Genomic DNA, 14,039 nt, shown 5'->3' with positions numbered 1-14,039 from the left:
TTCAGTGGAGCAGCTGATGCTGGAGTCCCAGGCATGTGAGGAGAACAGGTTGTCCAAAGCATGAGAAGAAACCAAAAGAAAAACCGGGTGCAGTTACTGAGATATTTGTTTCTCATCATGTCCTCATAGTTAATGTTGTTATTATCGTATCTTTACCATTATGTTGCTATCTATATTGTCTTATTACAGATTCAGATTATACCTTATTTTCATAGGGACACTGAAATAGAATCATTAACAGGTAAAAAAATAAATCAATACATTTTCAGTTTGTGTTTTTATGGGCACAATGTAGCCTCAGTGATGGAAAACAATGCTGACTATGATTTGTATCTCATCCATCGCATGGATATGAAGGTTTACAGAAAGGTGTAGCGCTCTTGTATTGTCTTTTCTTGCCACGCCTGAACTGTCCACACCTGACTTTTCCACTTTCAGCATCCTGATCACTACATCTGTTCTGCAGTCTGCACCTGCAGCCCTCTGCGCCTCCCTCGCCTCCCTTTGCTGCGACCTGATCTGAGACAGCTGCTGTGGAGGATTAAGTCTGGTCTTTAAACAAACACAGCTCTGCAGCGCCTGGCAGGGGCCGGGGGCCGGGGTCCAGCTCTGGCGTCCGCTGGGAGTGAGCCATCTCTGGGGAGCGGTAGAGAGAAGGACCCCTGTTGTAATCTGATGAGCATCTCAGAAATGATATGTTATGACTTGATGTCCAAATGAATTTCACATAAAGAGGACGGTACAATTTATCAGATGCAAATTCACAGTTTGAGTCATTTTGTCTGCTCATGGGCTTTCAGTGTGAAGCAAGAAAGGGACTGATCACAGCTCTGTCTCAGATAAAGCGTGTCCCTCCTCTACCTTCGGCAACCTTTGTCCTCCTCCTCTTGTCTGTGCTCGGGCCGGCGTCCCTGCAGACAGAGGTCATCTTCGCAGCTTAACTCGGAAAACCAGATCCAAGCAAAACATTCTACAGGGAAGATCTATCACTTGCACATGCGATCATGCTAAATGTGCCTATTCGCATCACCCATTTTCCAAAAGAAGGACGGGGGGGGGGGGTATCCGTCTCTCTTGTAGTTGACAGTCTCTATTAAAATGTCATGCGTGCTGAGGATCGAGCCAGCAAGGCGGCCGCAACTTGTTTCTCACACTGTTGTGACAGCAAATGCAAATAGCCCGACTTCCCCCTGGAGAGAGACGGAGAGTGTAAAAAAAAAGGGAGACGAGTGTGACCATCTTGTGCGAAAGGAAACAAACCATCTCACTCCTTTGGTCTTTTTAATGACTTCTCCTTCCTCGGCTCTGCCGTCAAAATATTATATCAATAATTGCTGGCTAAAAATTAAACAAGTAAAACAATGAGCCGACCCTGGGGGCTGCCTTCCCCCTCTAAATTAGTCTGTGCATTTTAGAAGAAGGTCACTTCCTCCTCCCCTCCCTTTCCAACCCCCCCGGCCCCCCACCTCCCGCCTCCATCAGATCAGTGACACATTCTCTGGTGTGATAGCACTGACCTGAGTTTGAATTTAGAGTGTTCATTAATAGGATATTATGCCATATGCTCGCTGCACTGTCTTATTGTAATGTCTGGCAGTGGTTTAAGAATTTGTAATTAGTGCTGTTATAATGAAGGGACTCGAGGGCTAATGCTAACCATGGTGCCAAAAAGAGGTTTGCACTTTGGATTTAAAACTGACCGGCTCGGTCATGTGCTGACCCAGCGAGCGGTTCACTGGAAGGAGGCGTGGGTCAGCGCCTCGATTTGAGCAAGCAGCCCAGAAGAAGGAAATAATGCCAGATGCACCGTTCTGCAGTCAGTAAAACCAGGCTGGTATCTGCAGCCACCGCAATTTGGTAATTTAAAGACAGATGATGGAAAGCATTTTTTATGATTTTGATTCGCTGCCCCCCCCCCCCCCCCTATCTATTTATGGTAGATAAATACGAGGAAGATGATCTGCAACAGAAACAATCATCCCTCGACTGGTCTCAGTCGGTACCAGCTCTACAGGCCAAATGCTGCTCCAGATGTTACTTCCTCACTGTGACCAACATAGTGGAGATGTAGTGAGCACACAAGGAAGTCGGTGAAGTTCAATGGATGAAGATAGTCGTGAAAAACACTTTTTTCCAGCTGCTGATCACCTTTTCCTGTTTTGCTCCTCGTCTCTTGTTTCAGGTCTCGTTCTCCTCTTTGTGTTTTTTATTTTACTCAGATTGACTTCATGCAGTTTAAATATAGAATAAATCTGAGACGCTTTAAGCAGTCAGACTCTAGTCGTCCTGCCTCATCAGATTGTCACTGATGACTTTAGTCCTCTCCACTCCCCGGTGCTAAAGCAGTGACGCCCCCCTTGCACTCAGAGATGCTGTGCCCCCCCCCCAAGCTCCTTTTCCCCCTCACAGGCCAGGCCAGTGTCCCACCAGCACCAATCTCCATTCATAATGATCTTCATGGGCGGCGTTGAAGGATGAGGGTTTTAGTGGCTTTTGGCTTGGCGCTGCGCCAGCACTTTCAGCCCTGATGTGCTGTCATAATTATGCTGTCCGTGCTAAATGCCTATTGTGTAAATGTGCAGTGCAGCTGCCAACAAAAGCAGGAAATTGAGGGATTTTTCCACCACCGGGCTGTAAATAATTGCATACAATGTGGGTCACGCTAAGAATCTGTCCTCGTAGAGGACATCATTCTGGAATAATGTGTGGAATAAGACAATGACGCAGAGTCTGGCACAGCCACTCACAGATTAGGAAGGGGAATTAGGGGATTTGCATTCACTGGATGAGAACGAGTGTGTTCTGTTTGGGTGTCAGAATACTGCAGCTAATCCTAACTAGTGATTAGACAAATACCTGAACAGCATTAAAACACATTAAAGTTGCACCTTCTCATCGTTCAGGACCATTTTTCACTTCAATTTATATTGTCAGATATAGATTAGTTTGACATTAAATAACAAGAATAAGAAAGTTGATGAAATTAACTGTATTAATGCAAATTTCTTATGATAATTAAAGTTATATGTGTTTAATTGTATAGATTTGTAAAATCTAATGATTACATTTTGGTGATGATCCAGAAGAGATCCTGGATTCTGGATCACTTTGAACTTTTTGGTAACATTGCAGTCAATGGAGCTTCGAAATGTTCCTCAATATCTCAGATTTATTATTGACCGATGTTTATGGAATCTGACACAGTGGGTGTAGGGTGGGAGTCTCTATCTCACCACCGAACCTCATCTGGATCAGATCCAGAATGAGGTCAGGAAAAAAGATTTTAACATTAAAACCCATTTTAACATTAAAACCCATTTATGGATTCAAAAATCCATAAAAAATACACATCGACTCTGATTCACTTTTACTTTTCAGGGTTGATGTACAAGCTAGAACCTTTTGGTGCTGATCCAGATCACCATTTGGACGGTGTAGATCCAGTTGGGGAACGAGCTGCTTGGAGGAGGTCTGCGCTCTCTGAGTGACTTTCTAGTTGCATTATTTAATTGTGTTCAAAAGATTGTCCAGTTTTGGGCAAACGGCTGCTGGCGCTCACGCTCAGAGAATGAATTGTCATTGTGCATTTTTCCTGACTCTGACCTGGAACTTTCTACATTATTAAGCTTGTTGCACGCTTCAGATGCAGAAATGATGAAAATGAAAGTATTTCATCTCGGGGTCAGACGTCCTAATAATAATAAAGTGTGCATCGGTTCCTCCTACTCAGTGTGAAGCTGCCCTGCTGGTGAGGAACGCCGAGTCACTGCCTCATCTTCTCTCATGAGGCCAGAACCAGATGATTAGAAAGGTTCCTGCACCACAGCGGAGCACGGTGGAATACACTCTGCTGCTTTCATGCACATGACATTGCACATAAATATTCAATAAATTAGTCGGGGCCGTTTTATAGATTGATCAGTCATCTCTGGCACACAGTGACAGGCCATGCAGGCGCTGAAATATTAATGCTGACAAATTAGGGATTTCTGAGTAAATGGTATCACATTTCACGGCTTCACTCAAATTGACTCCCTGGCACGAGGGCACATTTGCCAGCGCTCTATTATACTCTCCCCTGACTTCCCCCCTATTCTCCCCCTTTCCATTCCCTCCTTTTGTCTCCAACACTCTCTTTCCTTCCTCCCTCTCCCTCCTGTCTCAAAATGGCATTCATTATTTTATCGTTAAGCAGAAGTCATTATTTTCCACCAGCCCGGGACCAAAAAGAAAAAGGTAAATGGGAGAAGATGAGGCGCAGCCAAGCCAGATCAGAGCTCGGTCCGGTTTTGCAGAGGCAATGGGAGTTCTTCTCTTTGTGACCCTGTTGTGGGCCCCTGTTAAAGATGGCAGCGAGTTGCAGTGTGGAAACAGCAATGTTGCTGCCTCCCGCTGTGTGACCCGCCGCCTGCAGGGTCGCCGCTGAAGCTTAGGGTCCTCACTGAGAATGCCGTTTTACTGCTGCGTGAGATGCAGCCCACCTGCATGGTTTTCCATACGACCGGCCTAATCAGCCATCAGCCTCAGCTCAGCCTGCGCCCGGATCAATACTGTCTGTGAATGATCACCAGCCCGCATGGGCTGATCGCTGCCTGCCAGGACTCTGGAGTGATTCCGTTCTGGTCTGCCCTGGTTGGGCGGACTGTGCCCGTGGGTTTGGGTGATGCAGCATGTAAAGCTGGACGAGGTGGATCCGCTTCCTCTCCTCTGAAGTGAAGGGATGGAGATACGATGGATGGAGAAGTGACTGCGCTCTGGACGTTTCATAGCAGAGTTCATTATCGCCGAATGACTAATGTGCCGTTCGGCTCGGAGCTTTTGTGTTGTCCCATTTGTTGCTGTTGATGCCCTTTATTTGTTTGCTTTGATTATATAAGGTGCATGAAGGTCAGTCAGTTACTGGAGCCCCCCCGAGTCGCAGGCACCTTGCATCTCAGCTGCAGAGATAACCTTTATCATCTGGTGTCATAGGACAATGCTGCAGAAGCGTAAGTGTGTGCGAACATCATGAACCCAGACAGGAAGTCAACTGATTGGCATTGGAATCAGTGACCGTAGATTAAACTCAGTCAAGCCAATCAAGCTGAGTTGCGTTTTAGCCCGTCGGCAGAGGGCGCCGCGTCCGTGGCCCCTCCCTCATGACCTCCGTCTCCCTTCGTGTTTGCTGTGAGCATCTTTGTTTGGTCTGAATGCATTCTGGTTGGTAGCAGGACCGTTACTCTGGGTAAAATGAGTACTTTAATGGATTTGATGTAACACACAGGAGTATTTACACACTGCACAAGCTTTTAATGCGGCATAAGAATCGTAGCTCATTTGCAGTCATTGGAAGGCTGAATGAGAAGCGCGTCACTCCCCTCAAAGACCCTTAGATATCGTCGCCTTTCGACAAAGAGATGAAGATGAAGCACGTGAAATATGCAGGAAGCAAACTGTCTTTTCTTGATTAAAAAAAACAAAAAACACTTGTCCCGCAACAGAGTGCAGATCTTCTGCCCAATGCGGATCCGATTCTTCAAGACTTTGGGCAGGGGGGTCGTCTGTACGGCTCGGACACCTACAGATGACTTCTACCTCAAAAATGGCATGGAAGGAAACTAAAGGGGAACTGTCTGTGGTCCGTCTGTCAGCCGTGGTGATGAATAGAAATGGAACACTGCCCAATCTCACCTCGATCCCTCTACGCACACACATCCCTTAACACACACACTCATCTCTCTCCAACCCGTTCTTTCTGCAATCACTTGGATTCACCGCCGCCTGTCCGTTTCTTTTTTTTTTTTTTTTTTTCCAGCGCGTTTTTGTAGGCAAATTACTCCGTCAGAAGCCGCCGGCGCCTGTCCATCAAGGTGGAGGTGGAACGTCACTCAGACAGCTGACTGACAAGGAGGCATGCATTGGGAAAACAAGATGAGGTGGAGGATGGAGCGAGGTGATGGAGATAGAACTCAGGGAGGAGGAGGAGAGGATAAGAAATGGAAGGACACATGATGTAGAGGCCAAGGGCAGGGGAGATATGAAACGACTTGGAGGGAAAATGGGGGATTGGAGGCGAAAAAAGTGGGTCTCCTTTTTTTATGGCGCGTCCCCCGGGCGTGGCAGTATCAAGTCAATCTGGGGGGCTAATTCGTGTCAGGGTTTGAATCCTATCTCCTTGAGAGGCCAGCAGGTTGATAAAAACTGAAGTGGAATTGAAGTTGGATCCACAAGAGGATAGGGAGCACAACAATGGTGTGAGGGAGTGGAGGATGAGCAGACAGCCACCCCCCCATCCAACCCCCAGATACTCTGACCTTGCCTTAAATGCCCCTGCCACACATACTGGACTTCCTCAAGTAAAACTTCAGTATATCAGAATTTGGGTGGATAACACTGCGCTCAAAGTCCTACAAAGCTCTGAGAGGGTTTCAAGTCCTGATCTCTGGGCAGCATGGGGGTGCAGTGGGTAGTGCTGTTGCCTTCCAGCAAGAGGCTCTTCAGGTTCTCTCTGTCTGTGGTTTGTCACTAAAAGCATGCAAGTGAAATGGTGATTCCACTGTACAATGTAAAGCGTCTTTGGGTGCCTTGAAAAGCGGCATATAAAATCAACGCATTATTATTATTATTATTACATACGAGTGTTCCGAGACACGAGCAACCCTGCGAGCAAAATTTGGCTTTGGGACACGAGTAACTTCCAGACGGTGGCGCTAGCTGTCCGAGCGCTGCTAGCTAGCTCCACTGGTTCAGCTCAGGTGTTCTCCACCATCCGTCCTCGTCTCCTGCTCGTCTCGTTGTTGTGTTTCCAGTATTCACCTGATTCTGGCTGTAGCTGTGAGTATTCCTGATCAGTGATGGGTCCAAAGAAAGCGAGCAGTGAGGATGGCAGTGAGAAAGAAAGGTGATGATGACGATGGAGATCAAGCATGAAATGATCCATCAACATGACCGTGGTGTCCATAAGTGATGGGACACGCCAGTACGAGCTGAGTACATGGACGGTGTGTACAATCCTCAAGCAGAAGGAGGCTGTCAAGAAGACAGAACTACTATATCTCAGTTTATGTACGAATACCTGTAAGGTACAAGTACTGCATAAAGTGTTACGTAACATCCAACTCCCCCCCGCAAAATACTAATTTAAAGGACATTAAATTTTTTTTGCAACAAATCAATAAGTTCTTTGGGTACATTTAACATCAATACTCTATGAGCATGTTTAAGAATGGTTTTTGTGAGACTCATTTTGCTGGATCTGCCAGTTTAGGGAACATTCATAGACAAACTTTTACCTTGTGTGAGGGTGTCGTAGCATTGATGGCTTCTCTGACGGATTTCTTATGTAAAGATTTAAGAGTTTTTTATTATTATCATAGATATTACGCCAAAATGGATTAAGGTTAACGGATAAATGTGTGAAATTCAAGGGTTTTTCTTTGTTCCTTTGAGAATCTAGAATTTGAATCTAGAACTCTTCCATGCATCCTCCTCCTCAACCCGGAATGAGCCGGGAATGACCCCCCCCCCCCCCCTTGTCTCGACTGAGAAGCATTAACAATTGATTTGAACGGCTAATCTCTCAGAAATAGGACACATTTAGGAATTCAGATTTGTTGATGGTAGTGCTGGATGTGACGCCTTTTAGTAAATCCATCTGCATGTTTTCAGCCTCTGAGGAAAGTCAGGCCATACAAAAGCCCATTTCTAAGGCGCTCTGGAGACAGTGCCGATGAAGACGATGGAGATGAGAGAAAGCCAAACCATTGAAGAAGAGAAGGGATGATGTCGGGGCATTGTCCAGACAGACGAGACCTTTCACTGCTAAATGTTTGACCTTTTGCAGCTTGCAAAGCTGGATCAGACTAATTAAGTTATTCTGCCTGCCACTTTCATGCTCTCAAATAGAAGGTCCAGGCCCGCCGCAGATCGGCTGTGATTAGCGCCGTCTCGTTCCTGCTCCCAGCCCAGACAGGAACGCACACTTTCCAAGCCCGTAACACCGAGACTGATGCTAATTTCAGTCGCACCACAGTTACGTTCTGATTGTCACAATCCTTTTCGAGCGCAATGCTAACACCGCTGTAGCATTTTGCTATTTCCTACTCGATTTGTTTCGGTGGGGATGGGAATGTGTGTGAAAATAGCAAATCTCAGGATCATGTTTTCCTTATTAATAAGGGTAGATTAAGAGATTTGCCATTCAATGCTCAAGCCCTGCACAACTGTCAAAACAGCAGGCAGAAAAAGCAGGTTCATCTCTGCCCTCCGGATCAGCCCCCACCAAGAATACATGAATACAGATCCGTGTGAGTGGGCATATTTATGAGAGATAAATGCGTTTTTTTGTTTGTTTTTTTGGGGTGGGGTGGGGCGAGGGGCGTGCGAGTGTGAGTGCATAATTGTATGCATTTTGGGATTAGACTGGATATCAGTCGGCGTTACAAGGATCACGCTGATTGATGTCACTTTCCTCTTTCCTCCAGTTTTTGTCGATTTTCCGAGGTAGTGATCAATGCCGGTGTAAACAGATCCACAAGGCGACCTCCTGCAGGAATGCTGATCCTTTTTGGAAGTAAATCTGAGGAGAAGCGCAGCTGTCTTCGTCTGTCATTTGGAGACACACAACCCACTTGTCTCATGGTGACCTTTGAACTTTTTGGCAGAACAAATACCTTCAGCTGCCAAAGTCAGGCCCAAGGCTGGCAGCATCGGATTTGTACTGGACGTCAACCTCTCTGCCCATGCCCCCCCCCCCCCCCCCCCCCCCCCCACCACCACAACCCCCACATCCATACCGACCCAACAAAGCCAGACAAATGATTTCGATTTGTCCTCCGCCGACTGTGGAAGAAGTTATCGATACAATCCGCCAAATGATGTGAAGGATTTGTCAGCAAAGCCTATGAATGACAAAAAGAGCCCCCCCCCCTCCTTCCATTCCTATCCCTACTTCTCCTCACCTGAAAACACCTTCACTGCAGGCCAGGAGAATCGAGAGCTGGGAAACTTTATTGATTTCCTCTCCCTCAGCCTCAGCCTCACCTTCTTAAATAGAATCTCAAGCTACAAAGGCCAGAGCAGCAGCTTTTGTGTGCTAAAATGTGGCTAAAAGCTTTCTGCAAGCTTGAAGGAAGGGATTGAATTGGCTATTGCCTCTAATGCTGCCCCGAGCAGGTGGGCTTTACAGCAGTGTTTGGCTGGCAGGCTGGCGGGCTGGCGGCATGGCTGCTGGACTGGCTGGGGGACGTCTCTACATCCCTTCCTTTAGTTTGGGCTGTTTGTGACAAGGATCAATGGGATGGTGGGTAAACAGATCATCCTTGTCCTGCTGACAGAGAGGGTGTTGGGGGGGGGGTACTCCTGCCACTGAGAGATGGTCTGTTAGAAAGGCACGATGCCAAGGATGGGATGTCTGGCTGGAGCGGGACCTGTCACCTGTCACGGGGGCTGGAATGTGGTCCAGAAATGGAAAATGAACAAATAGCGATTAGCAATACTGGATAAAAAAAAAAAGAATTCAACAAAACAAATGAGACTTTTTCAGAACCGATAAAGGACATCAGCATCTGGCAGATCTGAGGTGCTGACATTAATCCATGATTGGCCGGCACCTCTGTTTTTATTCTTCACAAAGATACTACAATACTTGAAGTATACTTGAAGTATACTTGAAGTGACACTATGACGCCTTGATTATTTTTCTTCTTTCAGTCTTTTCTGATGTTCAACATTTATCGAAGGGTATCACAAACAGGCTTCAGCAAACTTAGATATTAGCATTTTTAAATGTTTCTTTTCACAAATCAACAGGGGATAATATTATCCTCACTAAAGTGAGTCATTTCTGTTGATATGTTCCCCGTGTCTTACTGCGCCTTAACAAATCCTTAAAGGCACGCAGTCGTGCTGCGAGCGTCTTCTTGGCCATGTCCTCTCGGCATTGCAGGAGAACACACAAGGACTCCCATCTCCTGCACTAAGCTCTTTGACAAACACGGTGCTGATTAAAACAAACAGGCCAGCGAGCCCCACTGCTGGGGAGGGCAGGGCAAACAGGAGTGCTGCTGCGGGAGGCCTCGAGATGGCACGAGCCAGCCTGCAGAGAGCAGAGCAAAGGCAAACAGCTCATTCCCAATGCATGGGGTGGCTCAGCTGGAACCAACGTGCTCCTTTCTGATTGGCCATTGACAGAAGTTGAGAGATAAATCCACGCGGCCCACGGATCGTCTCTTTGTCAGTATTCTCCTGCTGCCTTCAGCTTTTTTTCTGAGCCACTTCGTCTTTTAGCCGAAACAAACATCGCAGCAGTATCATTCATGTTTCCTGTGCGTCATGTTCACGACAAGACGGCAACTTTACACAGCATTGTTATAACAATGATGTTATTACAATCTTCACAAATCCCAAAGTCAGGTCAGCAGTGAAAAACTAAGGAGTCATTTCCATGACAAACATTTGACCCCAAACCAGTGAATGTTTGCTGCACTTTGAGTGTAATATTTTGAATAAACCGCCCAACTGTTCTTATTTAAATGGACAAAGCGCAACAACTCGGAAAATGAGAATGCCACTCTTATTCTGCGGCACTGATTTTGAAATCTACAGCCCCAGCAAGCATATATATAAATATATATATATATATATATATGTTCAAACACAAAACAAGAAATTGAATTTACAATAGAATAGAATAGAATAATCCTATTTTATATTTGGTGTCACACAAACAGACATATCATAGCATATTATGCTATGGGTTAGAATATACGACTAGAAACCCACTCAGAGAGCACAGACCTCCTCCAAGCAGCTCGTTCCCCTCCTAACTGGATCTACTCCGTCCACATGGTGATCTGGATCAGCACCAAAAGGTTCTAGATTGTTCTTGGTATCTTTATACACCAACCATGAAAAGTCAAAGTGAAACCATACTGAACTACAGTATTATCACCAAAATGTAGAAATCTGTTCCTGCTAACATTCCTAACATTTCCTGAACATTTCATCAAGATCCATCTCTAACCTTTGATCTCTCTTTCTACCAGACAGACAGATAAACGCCAGCCTTATTGTCAGACGTAATAAACACACAAACACACACAGCATTTACAGCCCTAAAACAAAAGACTGTATCTGTTGTTAAGTTCACAAGGTCAACCCGCAGCTACAGCATCTGAGCTGCATGCTGGCCGTTTCACGTGTTAAATGCGTCACCAAAGATGAATGAAATGAGAAGCGAGTGTGATGCTTTCCAAGCAAGAGTTCCTACGACTGAACAGAAATGGTACATTTTAATTACTTCCTGACAGCTGCACATGTTTGCATGCCAAAGTGGTGAACCTGCACTCCTTGGAGTGAAAGGAGAATTACTGTCATCTTTCAGTATGGTTTTAGTGTCAGCTTAAAAGAGACCAGAATCCTGCCAGGATGAAGCGAGGGATGTGCAGTTATATATTAAGTGTGTGAAATATTCCTTCATGTTCTCCTTCTGCTCTAATTCAATTAGGCTCCTCTCCGAACAAGCGAAGGACCACAGAGCATGCTGTCTCTCTGGAGAGGAGCGTCATGCAGTTGCCAAGGTGTCAGGTGTGAACGTCCTCCTCATCACGTTGTCCTCTCTGTATCCTCTCAGCATGCTAACGCCCTGATAAGCATCAGATATTACAGCGGTCAGCCAAGATCTCACGACAGCAGCCCCGTTATGGCGTCAGTTGAGCAGCTCTGCAGCGCTCATGAGAAACTGATGGTATTGGTTGTCTTTTATGGCTATGATGGTGAACTCATCAGCTGTCATCCTCCAGCTATTACCGGTAATGACAATTCTGTAGACAAAAATGTCTTTATACATGGGGAACCATAATGATTACAGCGACTGTCCTCTATGTCACCTGTGCATTTCCGTGCATGGGACAACATGCATCGTCTCTCCAGACATCTCCAGCTTCATTATGTAATAACGGCGCGATATGTGAAAATGTAATAAATGTTCACATCATTATGTAATAACGCCGCAATATGTGAAAATGTAATAAGACCGCCCAAAATTGAAGTCTTAATTTGAGAAAGACTTAACAATGCTAGAACAACATTGATTTTAAGCATTATATCATGACCCATAACTTTAATTTTAATAGCTAGCAAGATGATTGATTAGTCAAAACTTATTCAAATGTTACTGTTTATTAATACAGAGTGTGTTTGACATTATCAGTGCACTGGAATGTCAGGAGACACACACACACATCTGGAATATGTTAAACAAATATCAAGTGATTAGAAAGCAGAAAAAAGACTAAAATAAATATAGAATAGAAAAAAAACATTATTCCACTTCCATTTGTGTCACTGCAGCATAGATGTCATTTTGGTAGTTTATTACATAAAGCACCAAATTATTACATTTTCTTCATAATAAAAAGTTCAACATCTGCATCTTGCAATAACCGGTGCAATATGTAACAAGTTATTACAAAATGCGGTGTTATTACATAATGAGGCTTTATTACATAATGCAGTGCCACGTGCCTCACCTGTGTAGCTGCATCACCGGCAAGTTTGCAGAGTAAAATAAATGTAACGATGACATCAGATTTAAAGGAGACATATTCTACCCTTAACTCAGTTCCCAGACACTTTGTGGATCTTTGGATCCACTCCTGATGCTGCTAATTTTGTGGTGGGTTCTGAATTCATGTGTGTTTTTTTAACTGCACCGGGGGTACTGTCTGGTGTGGTCGACCTCTATTTATCTTCTGTTTAGGGCCTGTTGGAGCAAGCGTAGCGGATTGCTCCATGTTTTTCTCCGATAAACAATCATTTCCTGCGGCGTTCGTGGCTTTGTAGAAGTAGAACTGCATGCAGTGAACGATGACAATAAAGACTTTAATTTAATTTAGTTGAATTGACAATGTCAATAAACTGATTCTGATTCTGTCTTGTTCCAGTAGCCAACTTGTCATCAGGGTATCCTGGTTCGCCAACACCTGACGTGAACCTTGTTTACCCGGGTGACGTTCAAGCCGGTATGAATATCATTTTTCAGTGTTTCCCTCAGAGGCATGCCGCCCACCTGGATGTTGTTACCGCCGTGACCGATTCAAAGCCCCGATCTTCCGTACCAAAATCAGTGGTGTTACCACTGAGCCATCCAGCCGCGACATATACATGTGTGTATATATATACACAGTATTTTAAGTGAAAAAAGAATTTCCCCTCTGGAAATTAATAAAGTTCTTTAAATCTGAAATCAAACTCCGTTTGTAGAGATTTCATGGGTTGGTCGTAATGGTCATTAAATGGTCTCCGTCAAGTCTCTATCAAGACTGTCGCCCCGGTGATAGTGACTCTTAGCAGTAATCTCCACTTGGAGTGGCATCTCAGGTAATAGTTACAAAATGCTGAAAGCCCCACTGACCTTGGCTGACACCTTCTGTTGACCTTGGTTTGACTTTAGAGTGACGTCCCTGAGCTTTTTACCAGAAGCCACACACTTCCTCTCATCCATTTCTGTCTCTTTCATCGCACTTCGCTTTCCCCATTAGAAAGCCTCCACCCTTTATATTTACAGAGGCTTACAAACGAGGCCAGGGCACATGGCTGCTGCTCCTCGGATACCCAATCTGTCTGCCACTTATCTGAGGGATTACTGCAGTGAGGGCTAGCTGCTGCAGATTAGAGACAAAGGCCAAATTAAAACAGGGCCTATCAACAAACACTGGGACATGATGACAGGGAGGTGATCCAATTACACTGATAACCCACCGATACCTGAGTGCTGCAGGAGACACTGGAACAAACAGCTGTACACAGGTATACACTAACACACAACAGTACCCTTCGATACAGATACTTATACATGCATGTGGATACATTGGCAAGTGCCACAAATGGACAAGCAACACTGCATTGCAATGCAGCTGTGGAAGATCAGAACAGGCTTATTGTTGTACTCTGAATCTCAGGGTTGGTTAATTTCATGGTAACAAAGGCTGTAGCATCAGTGACATCACACACAGGTCTCTCTATATAGAGAGTCATTTTGGGTTCGCTTGGGTTCAAAA

This window comes from Brachionichthys hirsutus, chromosome 11 (assembly GCF_040956055.1).
Source record: "Brachionichthys hirsutus isolate HB-005 chromosome 11, CSIRO-AGI_Bhir_v1, whole genome shotgun sequence".
Classification (NCBI taxonomy): domain Eukaryota; kingdom Metazoa; phylum Chordata; class Actinopteri; order Lophiiformes; family Brachionichthyidae; genus Brachionichthys; species Brachionichthys hirsutus.
This window is presented reverse-complemented; position numbering follows the sequence as displayed.